This window comes from Leptinotarsa decemlineata, unplaced genomic scaffold (assembly GCF_025532065.1).
Source record: "Leptinotarsa decemlineata unplaced genomic scaffold, Ldec_3_MD MMD2_tig00026340_RagTag_RagTag, whole genome shotgun sequence".
Lineage (NCBI taxonomy): Eukaryota > Metazoa > Arthropoda > Insecta > Coleoptera > Chrysomelidae > Leptinotarsa > Leptinotarsa decemlineata.
This window is the reverse complement of record NW_027412694.1, coordinates 6,336,487-6,353,291: the sequence shown is the minus strand read 5'-3', so window position 1 is coordinate 6,353,291 and position 16,805 is coordinate 6,336,487. Positions and strand designations below refer to the sequence as shown.

Below are 16,805 nucleotides of genomic sequence, written 5' to 3'. Positions count from 1 at the left end.
GACAAACAAAGATGACATATTTCAGAGGCGTGCTGTTCTGTTTACTTATGTTCAGAGTTCCGAGACATTCTGTGACATATGACATTTTGTGTACCTAACCCATCTCCCTCTATATAAATAAATAACAAAACAACTGTTGTTTATGTGGCTTGTGGAGGTGGTATTGAACTATGATTTATATTTTGCCTTAATTGTTGATTTATGAAGATAATTTTCTTTTTTTAAAGTAGAATATCTAGGTACGTATAAATTATTTCAACTTGATATAGGCGCTGTTGCCAATATGTGCATTAGAAACAAATCCCTTTAAAAATGAAAACCCAACATTTGAAACATCAATTTGAATACTTTTCGAAGTGAATTTGAAAAACTCATGAATTAAACTCAACTTTATTTTGTTCAAACTTGCATTTGCTGTAATAACCCAAATTAAGGAACATTTCCCATTCAGACAGCACTAAATGTAATCTAGACGACGCATCTGTTGAAATTGACGAGCAGGATTTCAAGCTGGAAGAACTTCCACTGCGGACTTTCGTTACTGCTACGGGCAACGAAAATAAATAAATTAGTGCAGACTCACTTGAATTATTGAAGTTTATTGTAAAATATAAGCTGGAGGACAGTCTGTCCAATATTTTAATCATACAGTTGCCATAAGCAACGTCAGCTGTGAGAGAAGTTTATTGAAATTAATTAAAAATTATTTAAAGTCGACAATGAGTACTCTAAGACTAACAAATTTGGCTATCTTGTCTATCGAACAAGAGGTGTGCGATGCTATAGACACTGATGGTGCAATAAAAGACTTTGCTCTTAAAAAACTCTTAAAAAAAGTAGACGATAAATTTTTAATTAAAGCCGGAGGTTTTATTTTCAACTCTAACAAGTAGGGTAAGGTAGGTAGGTCTAAAGTGAGAGACCCACTCACCCAGCTTCTTAACCAAGCCGATTAGTTTGTATGGTGAGTGGTCTTTCGGGTCAGATGGTGAGAGTACGGATCTGCCGAACTCAAAGAACCTGATTCGGTCCCCAGCGGGGCAGGCACAAAGTATATGCTCTTCAGTTTCATCATTTTCCTGACACAGGCGACACACACTGTCTTCCGACAGGTCAAGTCTCTGCATATGATGATTCAAATGACAGTGACCTGTAAGAAGGCCTGTTAAACATCGTAGTTCATTCCTACTGTAGTCCAACAACTGTTTGGAATCAAGCGTCGAAGGGTGAATAAACGGCTTGGAGTGAGCCAATCCTGGAAGATTCTGCCAGAAGTTCATAACTCTTCTTGCCAAGGTGTTCAGTGTTTGTTTGGCAAAGCACAAAGCGATGCCAATGACAGGTTCTGGTCTCTAACAAGTACCTATTTATATTATTTTTCACAAAGATACAAATATTACTTAATAGTATCATCTTAGTTCCAATTGAAAATTGATTTTCGTTTTATATTCAATTCGCTTATTATTTAATCATGTCGATTGATTAATACCTATGTACCTAATATATCAATGATTGAAGTAAGAATTTTTATATTAATAAACATGATTGTAAAACAAATTAACTTTTCATTTAAAATTTAACCTGTATAATGCAAAACAATGATGATTATTCTTGCCGAAAAGTTCTCTAGAATTAATATATATATATATATATATATATATATATATATATATATATATATATATATATATATATATATATATATATATATAATGTATAGTATACATTAAATTGAAATACCTACGCTACGCCACTGGAAAGCTACATATGCTCTCAGGCAACTAAAGCTGAATGTGGATACAGACCATCTAAGAATGGCATATTTTGCTATGTTCCATAGCATAATGATGTATGCCTGATGATAATCTGGGGAAATACAGGTCACTGCCACACAGGTCACAAAATATTCATAGCGCAAAAAAAGTCATTCGAATAACATCCAGTAAATATGATGATCACTGTAAAATACTGTTCAGGAAATTAGGCATCCTGCCATTACAATGTTGCTACATTATGGAGTGCCTTGTTTACGTAAAAAAACATATGTCAAAGAATTCACTATTACACTCACTCTTATAATACAAGCAAAAAAAGTGATCTCTGCCCTCCATTATTCAGACTTACAAAAATTCAGAACTCCTATAGATTTCTGGACATAAAATTGTATAATGTCTTGCCACAACAATTCAAAGATGACAAATATGTCTTGTGCATCATTTAAAACTAAGATTCGTAAATTTCAACACAGAACTGTTTTTACTCCTTAGATGATTATCTGGATCATGTAGTTACATGTGCATGTGAGTAGTTGGTTTTAACATGTTCATACTTCTTGTCTTTATGTTATGTACCTTGTTACTTGTATGTTCATCATGTGAAGCGTATTTAACACTATTTTACTTTTTTTATCTTATACGATCCATATCACTATCTGAACGAATGTATACATGTCTAATTGTTTACGTGAAATAAATATTTCTATTTGTATAACTGAATTGAAAAATAATATTTACCGTTCAAGTTTCTGCAGAAGAGTAAAAAAACGGCAGCAAAATTTTTCAAATTTGACTGTAGTAATGTGAGTACTCAATGTTGGGGATTAAGAGCACAGCAGATCAAAGTAATATTTTTATTGAAAGAGGTATATTTGTCGCAGATTCATTTTTGAAGAAGAGACGTTTTGGCTTTCTACTTCTATTCCAAAAGAAAAAGTGTTTTTTTGTATAATTCAATGTTCATATAAAAGTAGTTGTTTCGAAAGTATTCTTTCTTTCGTGTAATTTAATGTTTATGTGAAAGTAGTTGTTTCAAGAGAGATTTTTCTTCTAGTATGTGTCTAAATGTTACTTCTTTGCATGACCTACACATCTTTGTAAATAGTTCATTTCAGAATTAATTGCTTACTTCCTTTCTTTGGGAGATTACTTTTTCTTTTATAAAGATAGAAAAGTAAAAAGCTTATACCTTTCTTTCCCAAAAATATACCGCTTTCAAGATTCCTATGGCTGGGATTGAATCAAATAAGCGAATGAATGTCATTACGTACTTTCATCGATAACATGAGTAGATTCAACTCGTTTGTGACATAAAGTCGTTATGTCATGAATAAATTGAGTACTCCATCTTGTAATGTTCCTGATTGGTGCTGAAGAAGCAATAAGTGTTTCATGTAATTGAATAACGAATGATTGGCGGTCAACTCTCGCCAAACGGTCAACTCCAGCAAAACCGGTAAGCAGAGAGAGAAAAGAGGGGTTAAGTGAAAGCAGTCGAATTATGTATGAATAGTCATCTCTCAGAGGAATAACCCAGTCATCACCTGAAGACGATTGTGGTTACTAACAATCGAAACGTCGTAAAGTAACTTGGTTTGAAATCTTTTTAAATTTATTTTTTGCTTATTTTTATTCCTTTTTACTCTGAGGTCATTTTCATTTTGTATCTTTTATATTCGTTTCATTATATTTTCATTTCACGGTTTATTGCTTATTATAATTGATATTCATTTTAATGTTATTTGTTCCTTCATAGATTTCGAATTATAGTAGAATCATATTAGACAATGGAATTTGGAACTAATGAAATTCATTTTAAGCTATTTGTGAAGCTACTCAATAGGCAATTTGAAATATTTTGTAAGACTATAAAATAAATATAAGAGGCCATTTTAACACAACTTTTCGAATGCAGTGTCAAAGTTGAATTTTCGACAGGTTTTACTAGTGTAGTATAATTGAAAAATACAATATCGTAAGCAATCTGCATTACTTCCACCTCTAATACGTGAATTGACAACATTTTCATTGATGAACATGAAGACTTTACGATGGAAGTCAAAGATCTTCATTTATAAGGTCACTAAGCTCAAGTACCTGTAGTTCCTATTTCTCATGATGGAGATACCCAACTCCACAGGCCAATTTCGATGTATTTCCAATGGGAATATATTAGGGCCTCGGTAATCCGGACTCCCGCTTGTTCGGTGCGATCGCTGTAATCAGGCCGGGCAATGGGTTTCGCGGGCGAGGCGGTTAAACCGTAGGCGACATAAAGAAAAACAAAGACAAAATCTTAAAGTTTGTTAGTCTAACAGAACGTGGTCCCGGTGTACAAAAAACAGAAATCGGAAAATACTGTTTTAGAAGATGCTTTGTTTACGTGGTTTTTGCAACAAAGGCGATTGTAAGTGGTGATATGATTTTGGAGAAAGCTCGTATTTTTCATCGCCAGATTAAAAACACAAATATCGGGTTCACTTCAAGCCAGGGATGGTTAGACAAATTTAAAAAACGCCACGGAATAAGACTTTTAAAAATGGCCGGTGAAAAACTGTCAAATGATGAAGCCACTATCGGACCATTCCAACTAGAGTTACAGCAAAATATTAGAGACAAAAATTTAACAGCGGCACAGGTTTACAATGCTGACGAATCTGGTTTATACTGACGGAAATTTAAATCAACACGTCTTCCTGTTTGTTATCGTGCACAAAAAAAAAATGCTTGTGTTACGAAAGACTTGTTTCTTGAGTGGTTTAAAACGGAATTCGTTACCGCGGTCCGTCGCCATCTTTTGTCTGTTAATTTGCCTCCTCAGGCACTGTTGTTGGATAATTGTCCTGGGCATCCATCAGCAGATGAATTTGCCTAGGAAGACGGTAACATTTTTGCAATATTCCTGCCACCTAACACCACAGCGTGTATACAACCGATGGATCAGAACGTTATACAAAATATTAAGTTAAATTACCGAAAATCCCTTTTGGTTAACTGTCTTGCATTATGTTCTGAGAACCTCATGGACACATTAAAATCGAAAACTTTAAAGGACACGGTTTATCTTCTGGCTAATCTTTCATAATTAACAAATTATGAAAGAATTTGCACCCTGGATTTCTCACTGATAATGACGAACCAGAAGATGATGTTCCTTTAGCCCATCTTTTTAATAGTTTGAGAGGATACAATGATTCTCAAATAAGTGAGGCAGAAGCTTAAGAATGGGCTGCTGGTGGTTCCGAAAATGAGTTACAAAGATATTAAGTGTTAACTGATGAGATTGTGCGAGCGCCAGTAGTGTTGAAGTTCTCGCCTCCAGAAAAGTTGGTAATTCAGAGGCAGTAGAAGCTTTAAACACTGCTTACAAATGGGCTGATGATAACGAATTTGATAGCCACCAAGTGATGTTTCTCCGTCGACTTAGAGTCCGGGCTTTTGCAATGAAGTGCGAAAATTATAAACAGAGGAGTATTACAGACTTTTTTAAGAAGAATTAACTAATATTTTATTTTACCTTACTTTTTTCTTGAATGATTGTAATTTTAAACATGTACATTTTTGTCTTTATGTGTTAATTTAAAAATTGATTAAAGAAACTAAGGTTAAACATGTGTTTTATTACCATTAAATATGGCATACTATAATCCGGGTGCCTCGATAATACGGACAGGGTATTGTTTTTGCCTCTCCGGATTAACGAGGCCCTTCTGTACTTTGAATTAAAAACGACTTCTTGGTAATGAGAATTGCCATGATATACAGGGTGTCCCTGGACTTCCTCTTTTCATCTCGGGAATGTATAGATGGGGTCAAAATATCACCAGTACTTCATATAACTTTTTTTCCTAAAATCTTTCATTATCAAGTAACTTTTCAAATGAATATTCAAAATCATCCAAATTTTGGTAATTGACTAAACAAATGAATTCCTTTGATGAGCTTTCATGCAGGAGTCAGTTGTTTTGCTACAAAGTCAGGAACGGACTACCCCCGATGGTCCACACCCCAAAACTTTGAAATGACAGATATTTTTCAACAAATTAAGGTTACTTGGACAATTTTATGAATAAAAGTACTCGTGTGGAAAGTCGATCGGAGCAACGAGTCTTGGTAAAAATGTAGTTTCACTCGACGACATCAAACCCGCTCGTCCACCATTATTTGAAATAAATAATTATCAAAGCAGAACTAATAATGATAACGTTAATTCAACAACATTTATCCTGAGATGTCTACCATTATTCGAAAATATTAGTTTTTAAGGAAAATGGAAATGATAGGTAAAATGTTCATAACGAATTTTTATAATGCAAACACGTTTAACTAACGAAACTCAAGAGCCTCAAGAGCAAACAGAAATGAAAAATCCGCTTCAGAAACTGCTCGATATGACCACCTTCTCTCTCTATACATTTTCTTAGTCTGCGAAGACACCCTCTCTGTACTTGAAAAAGCATTCCAGGGTCGTTTCGTATGGCTTCACAATGTAATGTTATTCTATTCAACAATGCATCTCTTGTGTGAATAGGTGTAGCGTAAACAAGGCTTTTTAGATGCCCCCACAGAAAGAAATCCAATGGATTTAAATCCGGAGACCGCGATGGCCATGAATATGGCCCACCTCTACCAATCCATCTATTGTGGAAAATATGGTTCAGATGGTCACCCACAATCAAACTAAAATGAGGAGGAGCGCCATCATGCATAAACCACATATCTCTTCGGGTTTACAATGGAACATGTTTCAAAAGTCCATTCAAATCGTTCTGAATGAACTCCAAATAACGTTCTCCATTCAATCGGTCCTGTAGAACGAATGGTCCTATAAGATGGTTTCCTATTATACCAGCCCAAACATTCACGTTGAATTTCCGTTGGTGTTTGGTTTGCAATATCCCATGGGGATTTTCTTCGGCCCATATATGGAGATTATGAGAGTTGATAACTCCATCTCTACTGAAACCTGCTTAATCAGTGAATAAAACTCGATTAATAAAAGTCATATCCTCTCTTTGCCTATCCATGAACCAATTGGCATATTCCAGTCGTGCTGGAAAATCTTGAGGTGTCATGGCATGTACCTTCTGGATGTGAAATGGGTGGAGCAGTTGTTCCCTAATTATTCTATGAATAGTGGACTTGGATGTATGGAACTGTTCTGATAGATTTCTGATGCTCATTGAAGGATCATCAGCGACGGCTTCCAAAATATTTTCTTCCAATACAACGGTACGTACAGTCCTAGGAGCGCCCTCACCACCTCGTTTTGGCAAAACTGTACCTACAATAATATCGAAATAAAACAACGTGCTCAAATTAATTATCAATTATTACATACCTGTCTCCCTCAAGCTGCGATCGACACACTCGAATGTTTCTCTTGGCGGTACCGTTCGATTGGGAAAATGCTCGGAATACAGACGACGAGCTTCTGCAGCATTACAAAATGCTCGTCCATAAAATACATGCATATCTGCATATTCATTGAATGTAAACTGTTCGGCCATATCAAAAAATTCAAAATATCCTATAGAATATTGACAATACAATGATAGTCATATGACAACGCACCACTCAACAAAACAAAATCGCATTCCAGTTTCTCATTTTTTATCAAAACTTTCTAAAAGGTTTTTTTGTCAACATCTGTGAAAGAAATGGAACATAATTATTCCCTGGATATTTTTCACCTGATCATGTGCAGCAGTTTTTGTAGTTCATTCGTTTGCTTTTTATTAGTATAGTAAATATTTTTTCCGATGTGCGTTTTTTCAGCTAAATTTAGATTCGTGTTAAAGAATTTCTCCCATAAAATTATAATTATCAGTGAAACTCCTCAACAGTTTAGCTGTGAAGAAGAATTTGAAACATTCGAATGTTGAGTTTCATGAGATTCAGATAACTGATCAACACGAAACGTGATTATTCCACACGTATTATGTACATACAAAATATGGAATGAATTCGATATTTCATAGTAGAGTAGCTTGTTAGTTTAAAAACACCACGAATCTACAGAACTTGATATTTCGTTTGAAAAAATATCTGCTATCACAATTGTGACTTAAACTTCCATATAGGTACTGTACTTTTTGTTTACGACTTCATTTTAGCATACTTTGTATTATTCCTATTATAAATGTTGTTGAATTAACGTTATCATTATTATTTCTGCTTTGATAATTATTCATTTCCAATAATGGTGGACGAGCGGGTTTGATGTCGTCGAGTAGAACTACATTTTTATCAAGACTCGTTGCTCCGATCGACTTTCCACACGAGTACTTTTATTCATGAAATTGTCCAAGTAACCTTATTTTGTTGAAAAATATTGAAAAATATCTGTCATTTCAAAGTTTTGGGGTGTGGACCATCGGGGGTAGTCCGTTCCTGACTTTGTAGCAAAACAACTGACTCCTGCATGAAAGCTCATCGACGGAATTCATTTGTTTAGTCAATTACCAAAATTTGGGTGATTTTGAATATTCACTTGAAAAGTTATCAAAGAAAAACATTTTTCATTTTGTAACTTCGAGGGCCCGTAACTTGGTTACGAAGACTTTTAGGAAAAAAAGTTATATGAAGTACTGGTGATATTTTGACCCCATCTATACATTCCCGAGAGGAAAAGAGGAAGTCCAGGGACACCCTGTGTACAACAAAACATTTCTGATGAGATTCATTAATAATATATTGAAATGTATTTCCTCTGAAAAAATTTCAGCAACTAAATAAAACTAACTCTGCACCTCTAACTTCTGGGCTGTATCACCTCAAAAAGCCTTTTTTGTACTCAGACCTTGCCAAAAACGATGATTACAAATACATTTTCAAAGGAGTAACTAAAGCCTATAGAGATTTACAGAGGCAAAACAAATCAAGCATTTTGATTTTGAGATTGGTAGAGCAGAAAATAAACTATTTGGATTGTATATATATATAGCATTGAGAAAAAGATTAATGAATCTACTAAAAAGATAAGGAAAACTTTGAAGTTACCAATAATTTTAACAATTTTTTTAGACATTTCAGTGAACGAAAGGAAAATGATTTCAATTTCATCGATCGAAACTGCCATAACTCTAATATTAGACTAATTCTCTAATAATCTGAAAAAATATTTGCATGAATTTTGCTCTGACTCATATGTTCTTAGAAAACTGAGTATTTACTAGGCAATTAAAATCTGTCTTCATTGCCCAGATTTTTAAAAAAAATTATACTAGTGAATATGCTACTCAAACTCAATCTTATCCATTTCACTATAAATGAACTTCCCTCAAATCAGCATGATTTTATTATTGAAAAACGTCCAGTTTTGTAAACCGTCCAGTGAAAATCTCTCTGAATACATGACTTGAATACATTATCGATTTTCATCAAATTAAGGGCCAATTCCATCACATAAGTTCTAAATACCAGATAGAACAAAGAAAATAATGTACTGGTGGTGCAGTCATATGTTTAGGAATTAAACAGGGAGTTCCTCGGGGTTACAAACTCAATGCCTTAGTAGAGTGAGAGAGAAGTACTACAACACTACCAAAGGGCGATAGTCTCAAGATACAGGGTGATATGAATTTTTTTTGTATACAAAATATATAAAAATATAAAAAGGTTTCTTAACGCGTATTTACGTTGTGTCAGGTAGTTTGAGAGTGCTACTACCTGACCTGGATTAGGTAACATTCATTGACTCTTTTCTACATGCTGTTTGCTATCCCTGAACTTCTCAGAATGGGTTTCCATATTCTGTTGAGGTTCACCACTTCTTCTTTTCTCTTGAAAGTATCTGTGTGTTTGTGGAAGATACAACAAAGCCTAAGATCGGTAAAAGACAAAAGGGATCCACTATCAGCAGCAAGGGTCTATGGCATACCATGCACTTGTGAAGAGGTATATATCAGAACCACCAAAAGATTTGTGAGAACAAAGCTGTAGGAGCATGGAAGAAACTGCAGATTGGTGAAACGGACAAGTCGGATGTGGCAGAACACCCACTCAGTGAAGAAAACCACAGGATTCAGTTTGAGAACACAGAACTCATTGCCCCCAACCAGGGATACTATAGCCAACTGGTACGGGAGGCAACAGAGATCCACAAACACACGGATAATTTCAACAGAAAAAAAGAAGCGGTGAATCTCAATCGAATATGGACTCCCAATCTGAGAAGTTCAAGGATAGCAAACAGCAGGTAGAAAAGAGTCAATGAATGTTACTGACAAATTACCTTTTCCAAGTACAGGTAGTAGCGCTCCAAACAAACTGACACAGCATAAATATGTGTCACGAAACAGTAATATTCAGTCATCGGATATTAATCCAGGATGTTTAAACCTCTGCAGAAGCTAGCCACTCGCGCCAGTGAAACATCAGGAAGAAATTCAAAAAATCCACGACCTTCGAACCCGAAAAATAGTAACACTAAAAACCTCAGCTGCGAAAGCCTTACCAATTTTATCAGATCTATAGTGCAAAACTTTGCGAGGCTTAGATTGTTCCCCAACATTTATCGGTAATTCACCCAACACTAAAATGAGTTTGCAGTCAGAAGAACCCAAAGGAGACTTTACGGTGACCTACAGTAGCTGCTTGTATTGCAAAGATTGCTGTACTTCACAGTGATATTTATTCATGAGAAATAAATAATTTGTCTCCTTCTTATTTCAAGCAAATCCATGAACACTATATTCGCAATGATGGCAATTATTATATTGTCAGAACATATCTCAAAAGGAATATGAATTCAATATTTTTTAAAGGCTTCGAAATTAGATGACGTATAGAATTACTCATCACTGAATATCTTAAAAAAAATCTAAAAATATATAAAAGTAACAATCCAATTATTTTAAATAATGTTACAAATTTATCCAAAACAAGCACTTTTCCGAATCATCAGAAATGCAATTCTCTTCTCGACCCGCGTTTAATCAACCGAATCAGCGTCTTCAGAAGATGATGACGCCAATTCTAGGCCAGAGGTTCCAGTTTTACCTTTTATTATAAATTTATGTTTTGTATGTTAATTTTAATTGAGAAATATTTGAATTGTTCGAGTATAAAATAGGATTTGTACTACTCAGTAGAACTAGTAAATATAATTTGTACAGTAATAGAACACAACAGTAAAACTAATAAATATTATTTTTAAAATTATTGAATATGTTTTCATGTAATGTATACAAGGTAACCAATTTCTGAAATAAATACTTCTTCTTTATTCTTCATTTATTCTTCTTATTCAACTTTGTATGTCTTACCGTTTGAGAGATAACAATAGTAGGACCATTTAATGAAAATTTTAAAGTTCAGTCATTCATATATTCAGAAGAGTATATCAGTTTTACTGAATAAAGTAAAGTTTGTTTACCTATGATACAGGTCCTCACTTTGAAAGTAAAACTCACTAAGTACAATAACTGATTTTTGAAATAATTGATAATTAATAAAATATGAATAATAAATTTCACTTATCTACTTGGAGTGGAGTGGAGTGTTCCATACAGGCCACAGCCTGTTAAGAATTAGTGACAATTTATAGTGGTAAAAAGACTCAAAAAATCTACATTATTTCGTCTACCTGTGAAGTTAACACCTAACTACCAGAAATAGTAAAATAAACTCAGTTTTCTTCAGTGAAAAGTGCACGATTTTTGAAATACGAACTATCTCTCAATGATTAACTTGACTCAAAAAAAAGGGGATTCTCAACTAAAACGAAACATAAAAAAACACTGAACTGATAAGCATACAACTTTCTGTGGAATCCTTAGAATCTACAACACCTAAGCAGATCAGTGGCGTACACAAACAATTTTCTTTTGGGTAAAAATGGTAAACTTCAAATGCTGCAGAAACAAACCTGTCCCATCCTACTATATCTGTACTCAATGCCTAAACATTTTTCATCAAGCATGTGCACTTCGCAACAAAAACAATTTAAAATTTCTGAAGGATAACAAAGTAATCTGCTGTTCAAATGAACTTGACAAGCCAGAAGATAATTCAATCCTGGTAACAAGTATGCTTGAGAAAACAATTGAAGAGCTTTCAGAGGATGCGGTGGCAAAAAATAAATATATAAAAAAAAATGAAAAGTGATATGGTCACATTCATCAGGAATGCGGAAAAATCGGAAGAGGAACAAAATGAGTTGTTAAGAAAGCAGGAACAGCTGCTACTGGAGGCAAAATTTCAAATTGATGAACTACAAAAAACAAACGAGAATTTGAGCACTAAACCCACCTGTTCAGTCGGTATTCAAACCAACTCCAAAAGTACGAAACAAATTTACACACAAACAGATTCTAGTAGAAGCACGTCTGTCTCCCAACAAACAGATAATGAAGAAACTATGACAAAATTTCAAAAATTTCAAAATGATGAACTACAAAAAGCAAACGAGAAATTGAGCACCGAATCCACCTGTTCAGTCGGCTTTCAAACCAATTCCAAAAGTATGAAACAAATTTACACACAAACAGATACCAGTAGAAGCACGTCTGTCTTCCAACAAACAGATAGTGAAGAAACTATGACACAAAAAAAACACATTTATAAACCCATAATGAGAATACAACAAACAAGAACGAAAATATCGAAAAAGAATAGAATTTTACTGGTATCGGGGATTCATGGTAGGGAATTAGCTAATATTATGAACAATATGACTACAAATTTTATTGTCCAGTCTTTCTTAAAACCCTTCGCAAATGACGACGAACTGATTTCCACAGCTATAGAAAATTCGAAATCTTTTACTGAAAATGACATCATCATTCTATGGACAAATAGACTGCACCAAAATCTAATCGACAAATTCCTTCTGAAATCTCAGCATACTCGCTCAATTGTAATATCACAACCCTACAGATATGATTTGAGAGACACAAATCAAGTGATTTATGAAAATAATTTAAATTTTTTTAAAGCTTTGCATTTAACAAAGATACAAACCACATTGTTTCTGGATTGCAACAATGTGGTAAGAAGATCAAACTATTATAGAGATGGCATCACACTGAAGAAGAGTGGGAAATTCCTTATCAGTAAATCAATTGTAGAACTACTGAACCCCTTCAATAGAGTAGATTCGAAGCAAACCATTGTACAATCTCAGCCAAAAATAAATAATCAGGAAAGGGCAGATCACTCAGAAAATATTCATAATGAAATAAATAACATTAACCCCTGCAACTCCGAAGATATCATCACTCATCCCCAGTCTAGTAATTTTTTATATCCCCGACTCTCCCAACTGCAAATAGGCCTTTAAGAAATAAACACAAACATCACCTCAAAAATGATCAAGAAGTATTAGTGACCAACTCAATCCTTTACAACGGCTTGACAATGAAACAAAAAGGAACACAGAGTGATGTACCAGCTAACCTACAGACAAATTCTTCAAATACTGAAGTCACAATCATTCATCAGAATATACAGTGCCTAAAAAACAAAACCCTGGAAATAGAACTTTTACTTGAAAACTTAAACCCGACACCTATCTTTATGTGTTTCACTGAACACTGGTATACAAAACAAGAAGAAAGTTGTATGAAACTTAATGGCTACGTACTCAAGTCAGTGTTTTCCCGAGAACACCGCATACATGGCGGATCCAGTATTTTTGTTAGAGAAGACACAAGTACTTATGTTGAAGAATGTACTGAAATCTGTCAATATAGTGTTGAAGGGCATATAGAATGTTCATCAGTTGTAAGTGTGCCAAATCGGTTAATTCTGACCTGCGTATATCGTCCTCCCTCTGGAGATACTGATATATTTTTCAATTCATTAAACCAACTACTAGATGTGTGTTTGTCAAAGTATGCAATGTATGACTTGATCTTATGTGGGGATTTTAACATAAATTTATTGAATAATAATCCAATACAAAATTTATTTTTAAACGTCTTAACAACTTATGATATGCAACAAACAATTTTTGAGCCAACAAGGATAACAAAAAAAACTCGAACACTTCTAGACAACATTTTTGTCAGCACAAAAAAAACATATCGTTCCAAAGTTTTGAATACTGCCTTGTCTGATCATGAAGGACAAGTTATAACATTAGATATTTCAAATGAGGAAGGGCATAGTACCACACAACTCAAAAGAATATTTTCTAGGGCGAAAATGGAGCAATTTCGAATAGAATTGACCTCAATGAATTGGCAAGAAATACTTTCTACCGACGACCCAAACATAGCATATGGCATATTTTATGACCTAATCAAAAATCTAGTTAACATTATTTTCAGGATGAAAAAATGCTCGAGAAATGTTAAAGACTGTAAAAGCTGGATGACCAGGGGCATTAAAATATCCTGCAAAAATAAAAGAAAACTTTATCAGATGAAACTCCAAGGAAAAATTTCACAAGACTATTTACATAAATATTGCAAAATACTTAAAAAAGTGATTAGAGAGTCAAAAAAATTGTGTGACAACCAGTTTATTAATAACGCTACCAATAAAGGGAAAGCAGTGTGGACATTGGTACAAAAGTACACAGGGAAAACAGAAAAGAAGAACGTTTCAATTCTGAGAAATATTGATAAAGAAGAAAAAGATAAAAAATTAATCTTAAACAAAGTAAATAGCTTCTATATAAATCAATGTTCTGAGTCTATCGTCATGACAACAAATGAACATACAAGTTTACATCCAATAAATATAACCCTATTTCTTGCACCAACAACTGAACATGAAGTAATCTCTACAATAATGTCACTGAAAAATCTAAAATCGGTTGGCTATGACGAAATTCCGGTAAAACTCTTGAAATATGTTGCACGTGAACTATCAACACCCCTAGCAATTATTATAAACATGATGCTTAATAAAGGAATATTTCCTGACAAATTAAAAATAGCTCATATAAAAGCAATCTTCAAAAAGGGTGACAAGGATCAAATAAAAAATTACAGACCTATAGCATTATTATCAAATATTAGTAAGATTTTTGAAAGAATCATATATAATCGTCTTATATCCTACCTTGAAACATTCGAACTATTAAGTGATACACAAAACGGTTTTCGAAAGGGTAAATCGACAACAAGAGCAATTTATCAAGCTTTATGTTCAGTCATAAATAGTCAAAACAACAAGAAACATAGCTTAATGATTAACTTAGATCTTTCAAAAGCTTTTGACAATGTCAATCATAAAACATTGCTAAATAAACTTGAGGCTTATGGAATCAGGGGAACCTCAGCTAACTTGATAGAATCATACTTATATAATAGAAAACAGTACGTGGTCGAAAAATGTCACATCACAAATGAGGTTATAAGGTCTGATGAACTAACAATAATTAGAGGGGTACCACAAGGATCAATTCTAGGTCCATTGCTGTACATTCTCTATACCAATGAACTACAAATGGACAACAACCTAAACACTATACAATTTGCTGATGACACAACCGTTATCCTTGAAGAACAAAATGGAGATGACTTGGAAAGAAATGTGTTCAATGCTTTAAGTACCCTGGAAGCTTGGTTTGCACAAAATCACCTAAAGCTGAACCCTAATAAAACACAGGCAATCAAATTCTCACAGTCAGCTGAAAATGATTATACTTTTTCGGATGGTAAATCAACAATAACAACTAGTAAAAGTTCAAAATTCCTGGGAATTGAGCTAGATTTTAGACTAGATTGGAAATCTCATCTGGATACTTTGTCAGAAAATGTTGCAAGGCATTGCTATGCCCTAAGAGTCATCACTAAAACAATAAATGTTCAAGCGTCAATGTCTGTCTATTATGCACAAGTCCACTCAAGACTTAAATACGGCTTAATTTTTTGGGGTGCATCTGTGAACGTTAAAAAAATTTTTTCACTTCAAAAACGTTGCCTTAGAATTATTCATAAATCCAAACAAACTGATAGCTGTAAACCTTTATTCATAGAAAAGAAAGTACTAACCCTATACAGTCAGTATATTCTCGACAGCATAATGTTTATTAAAAGCAATCCAAAGCTTTTTAACGACTTTGATAAAGCACACATCTACCCAACAAGAAATAAAGCAGATTTGGTTACTAATATTCCTAATTTTACTTTTATTCAGAAAAATATACCGTATACTCTAATAAAAATCTATAACAAACTTCCAAATGCACTAAAAAGCCTCTCTAAAACAACACTCAAAAATAAACTTAAAAACTTTCTTCTAAATAGAGCATACTACTCAACTGATGAATATTTTAAAGATACCATCCCTTCAGATTTTACCTGCTAAAATGTCTCACATTTAATTGATTTTAATTTTTAAATGTTTTTAACTGTATATTTATTACACTGACATGTTCTACGCTCATCTGGGCATTTTACTTCATTGTAATTGAACAAATAATAAATAAATAATAATAATAATTTAACTTGCGTCTGATATTCCTGATGTTTTTTCGATAATACTTCATTGTGCTACCCTTTCCAACTAGTTAAGCTACCCACTAAGTGATAATGTCTCATAAATCATAAAAAAAAAACTTTTATTGCTATTTTGGGATAAAATTCGAAACTATAATTGTAACTATTCATTATTCGTTATTTTCATCTTCTTCTACATCAGGTTCCAGCAAACGGTACAGTTAGTGGTAGATATTCAACCAGTGGTATTAAACCTTTGCGGCACAGCTTTAAAATGTCCTCTTTCTTCTGTTTGCTTATTGGAAGCAGTTGACTATAAGCTGGTTCAAGTCCAAGGACACTAGAGATATCTTTTCATAGTCGGGTTTTACCGCGGATATCAATTTTTCGATATTCTGAGGCATACTGGCACCATTTTCATCGAGATTTCGATTTTTCATTAGCTGCTTAGCGAAGACTTGCAGATCCTTAAAATCCTCATATTTTAATTCATGTATCTGGTACGACACATTTGGTTCAGCATTTGTCTGTAGGTTGTTCTGCTTGTTCTGCTTGAACGACTTCGCTTAAAAAAGTTAATCCAGTTATTCATAATAAACGCCGATTCATTTTTTTTAGCATTCTCTAGAGCCGA

At 33.8% G+C, this 16,805-nt stretch overlaps 1 protein-coding gene across 2 annotated transcripts in view; it reads right to left on the bottom strand.

Moving 5' to 3' along the window:
* The window catches only part of Zyx (Zyxin), a 44,074-nt gene that overhangs the window by 20,476 nt on the left and 6,793 nt on the right, over positions 1 to 16,805 (bottom strand). The gene's annotated exons all lie outside the window — the stretch shown is intronic.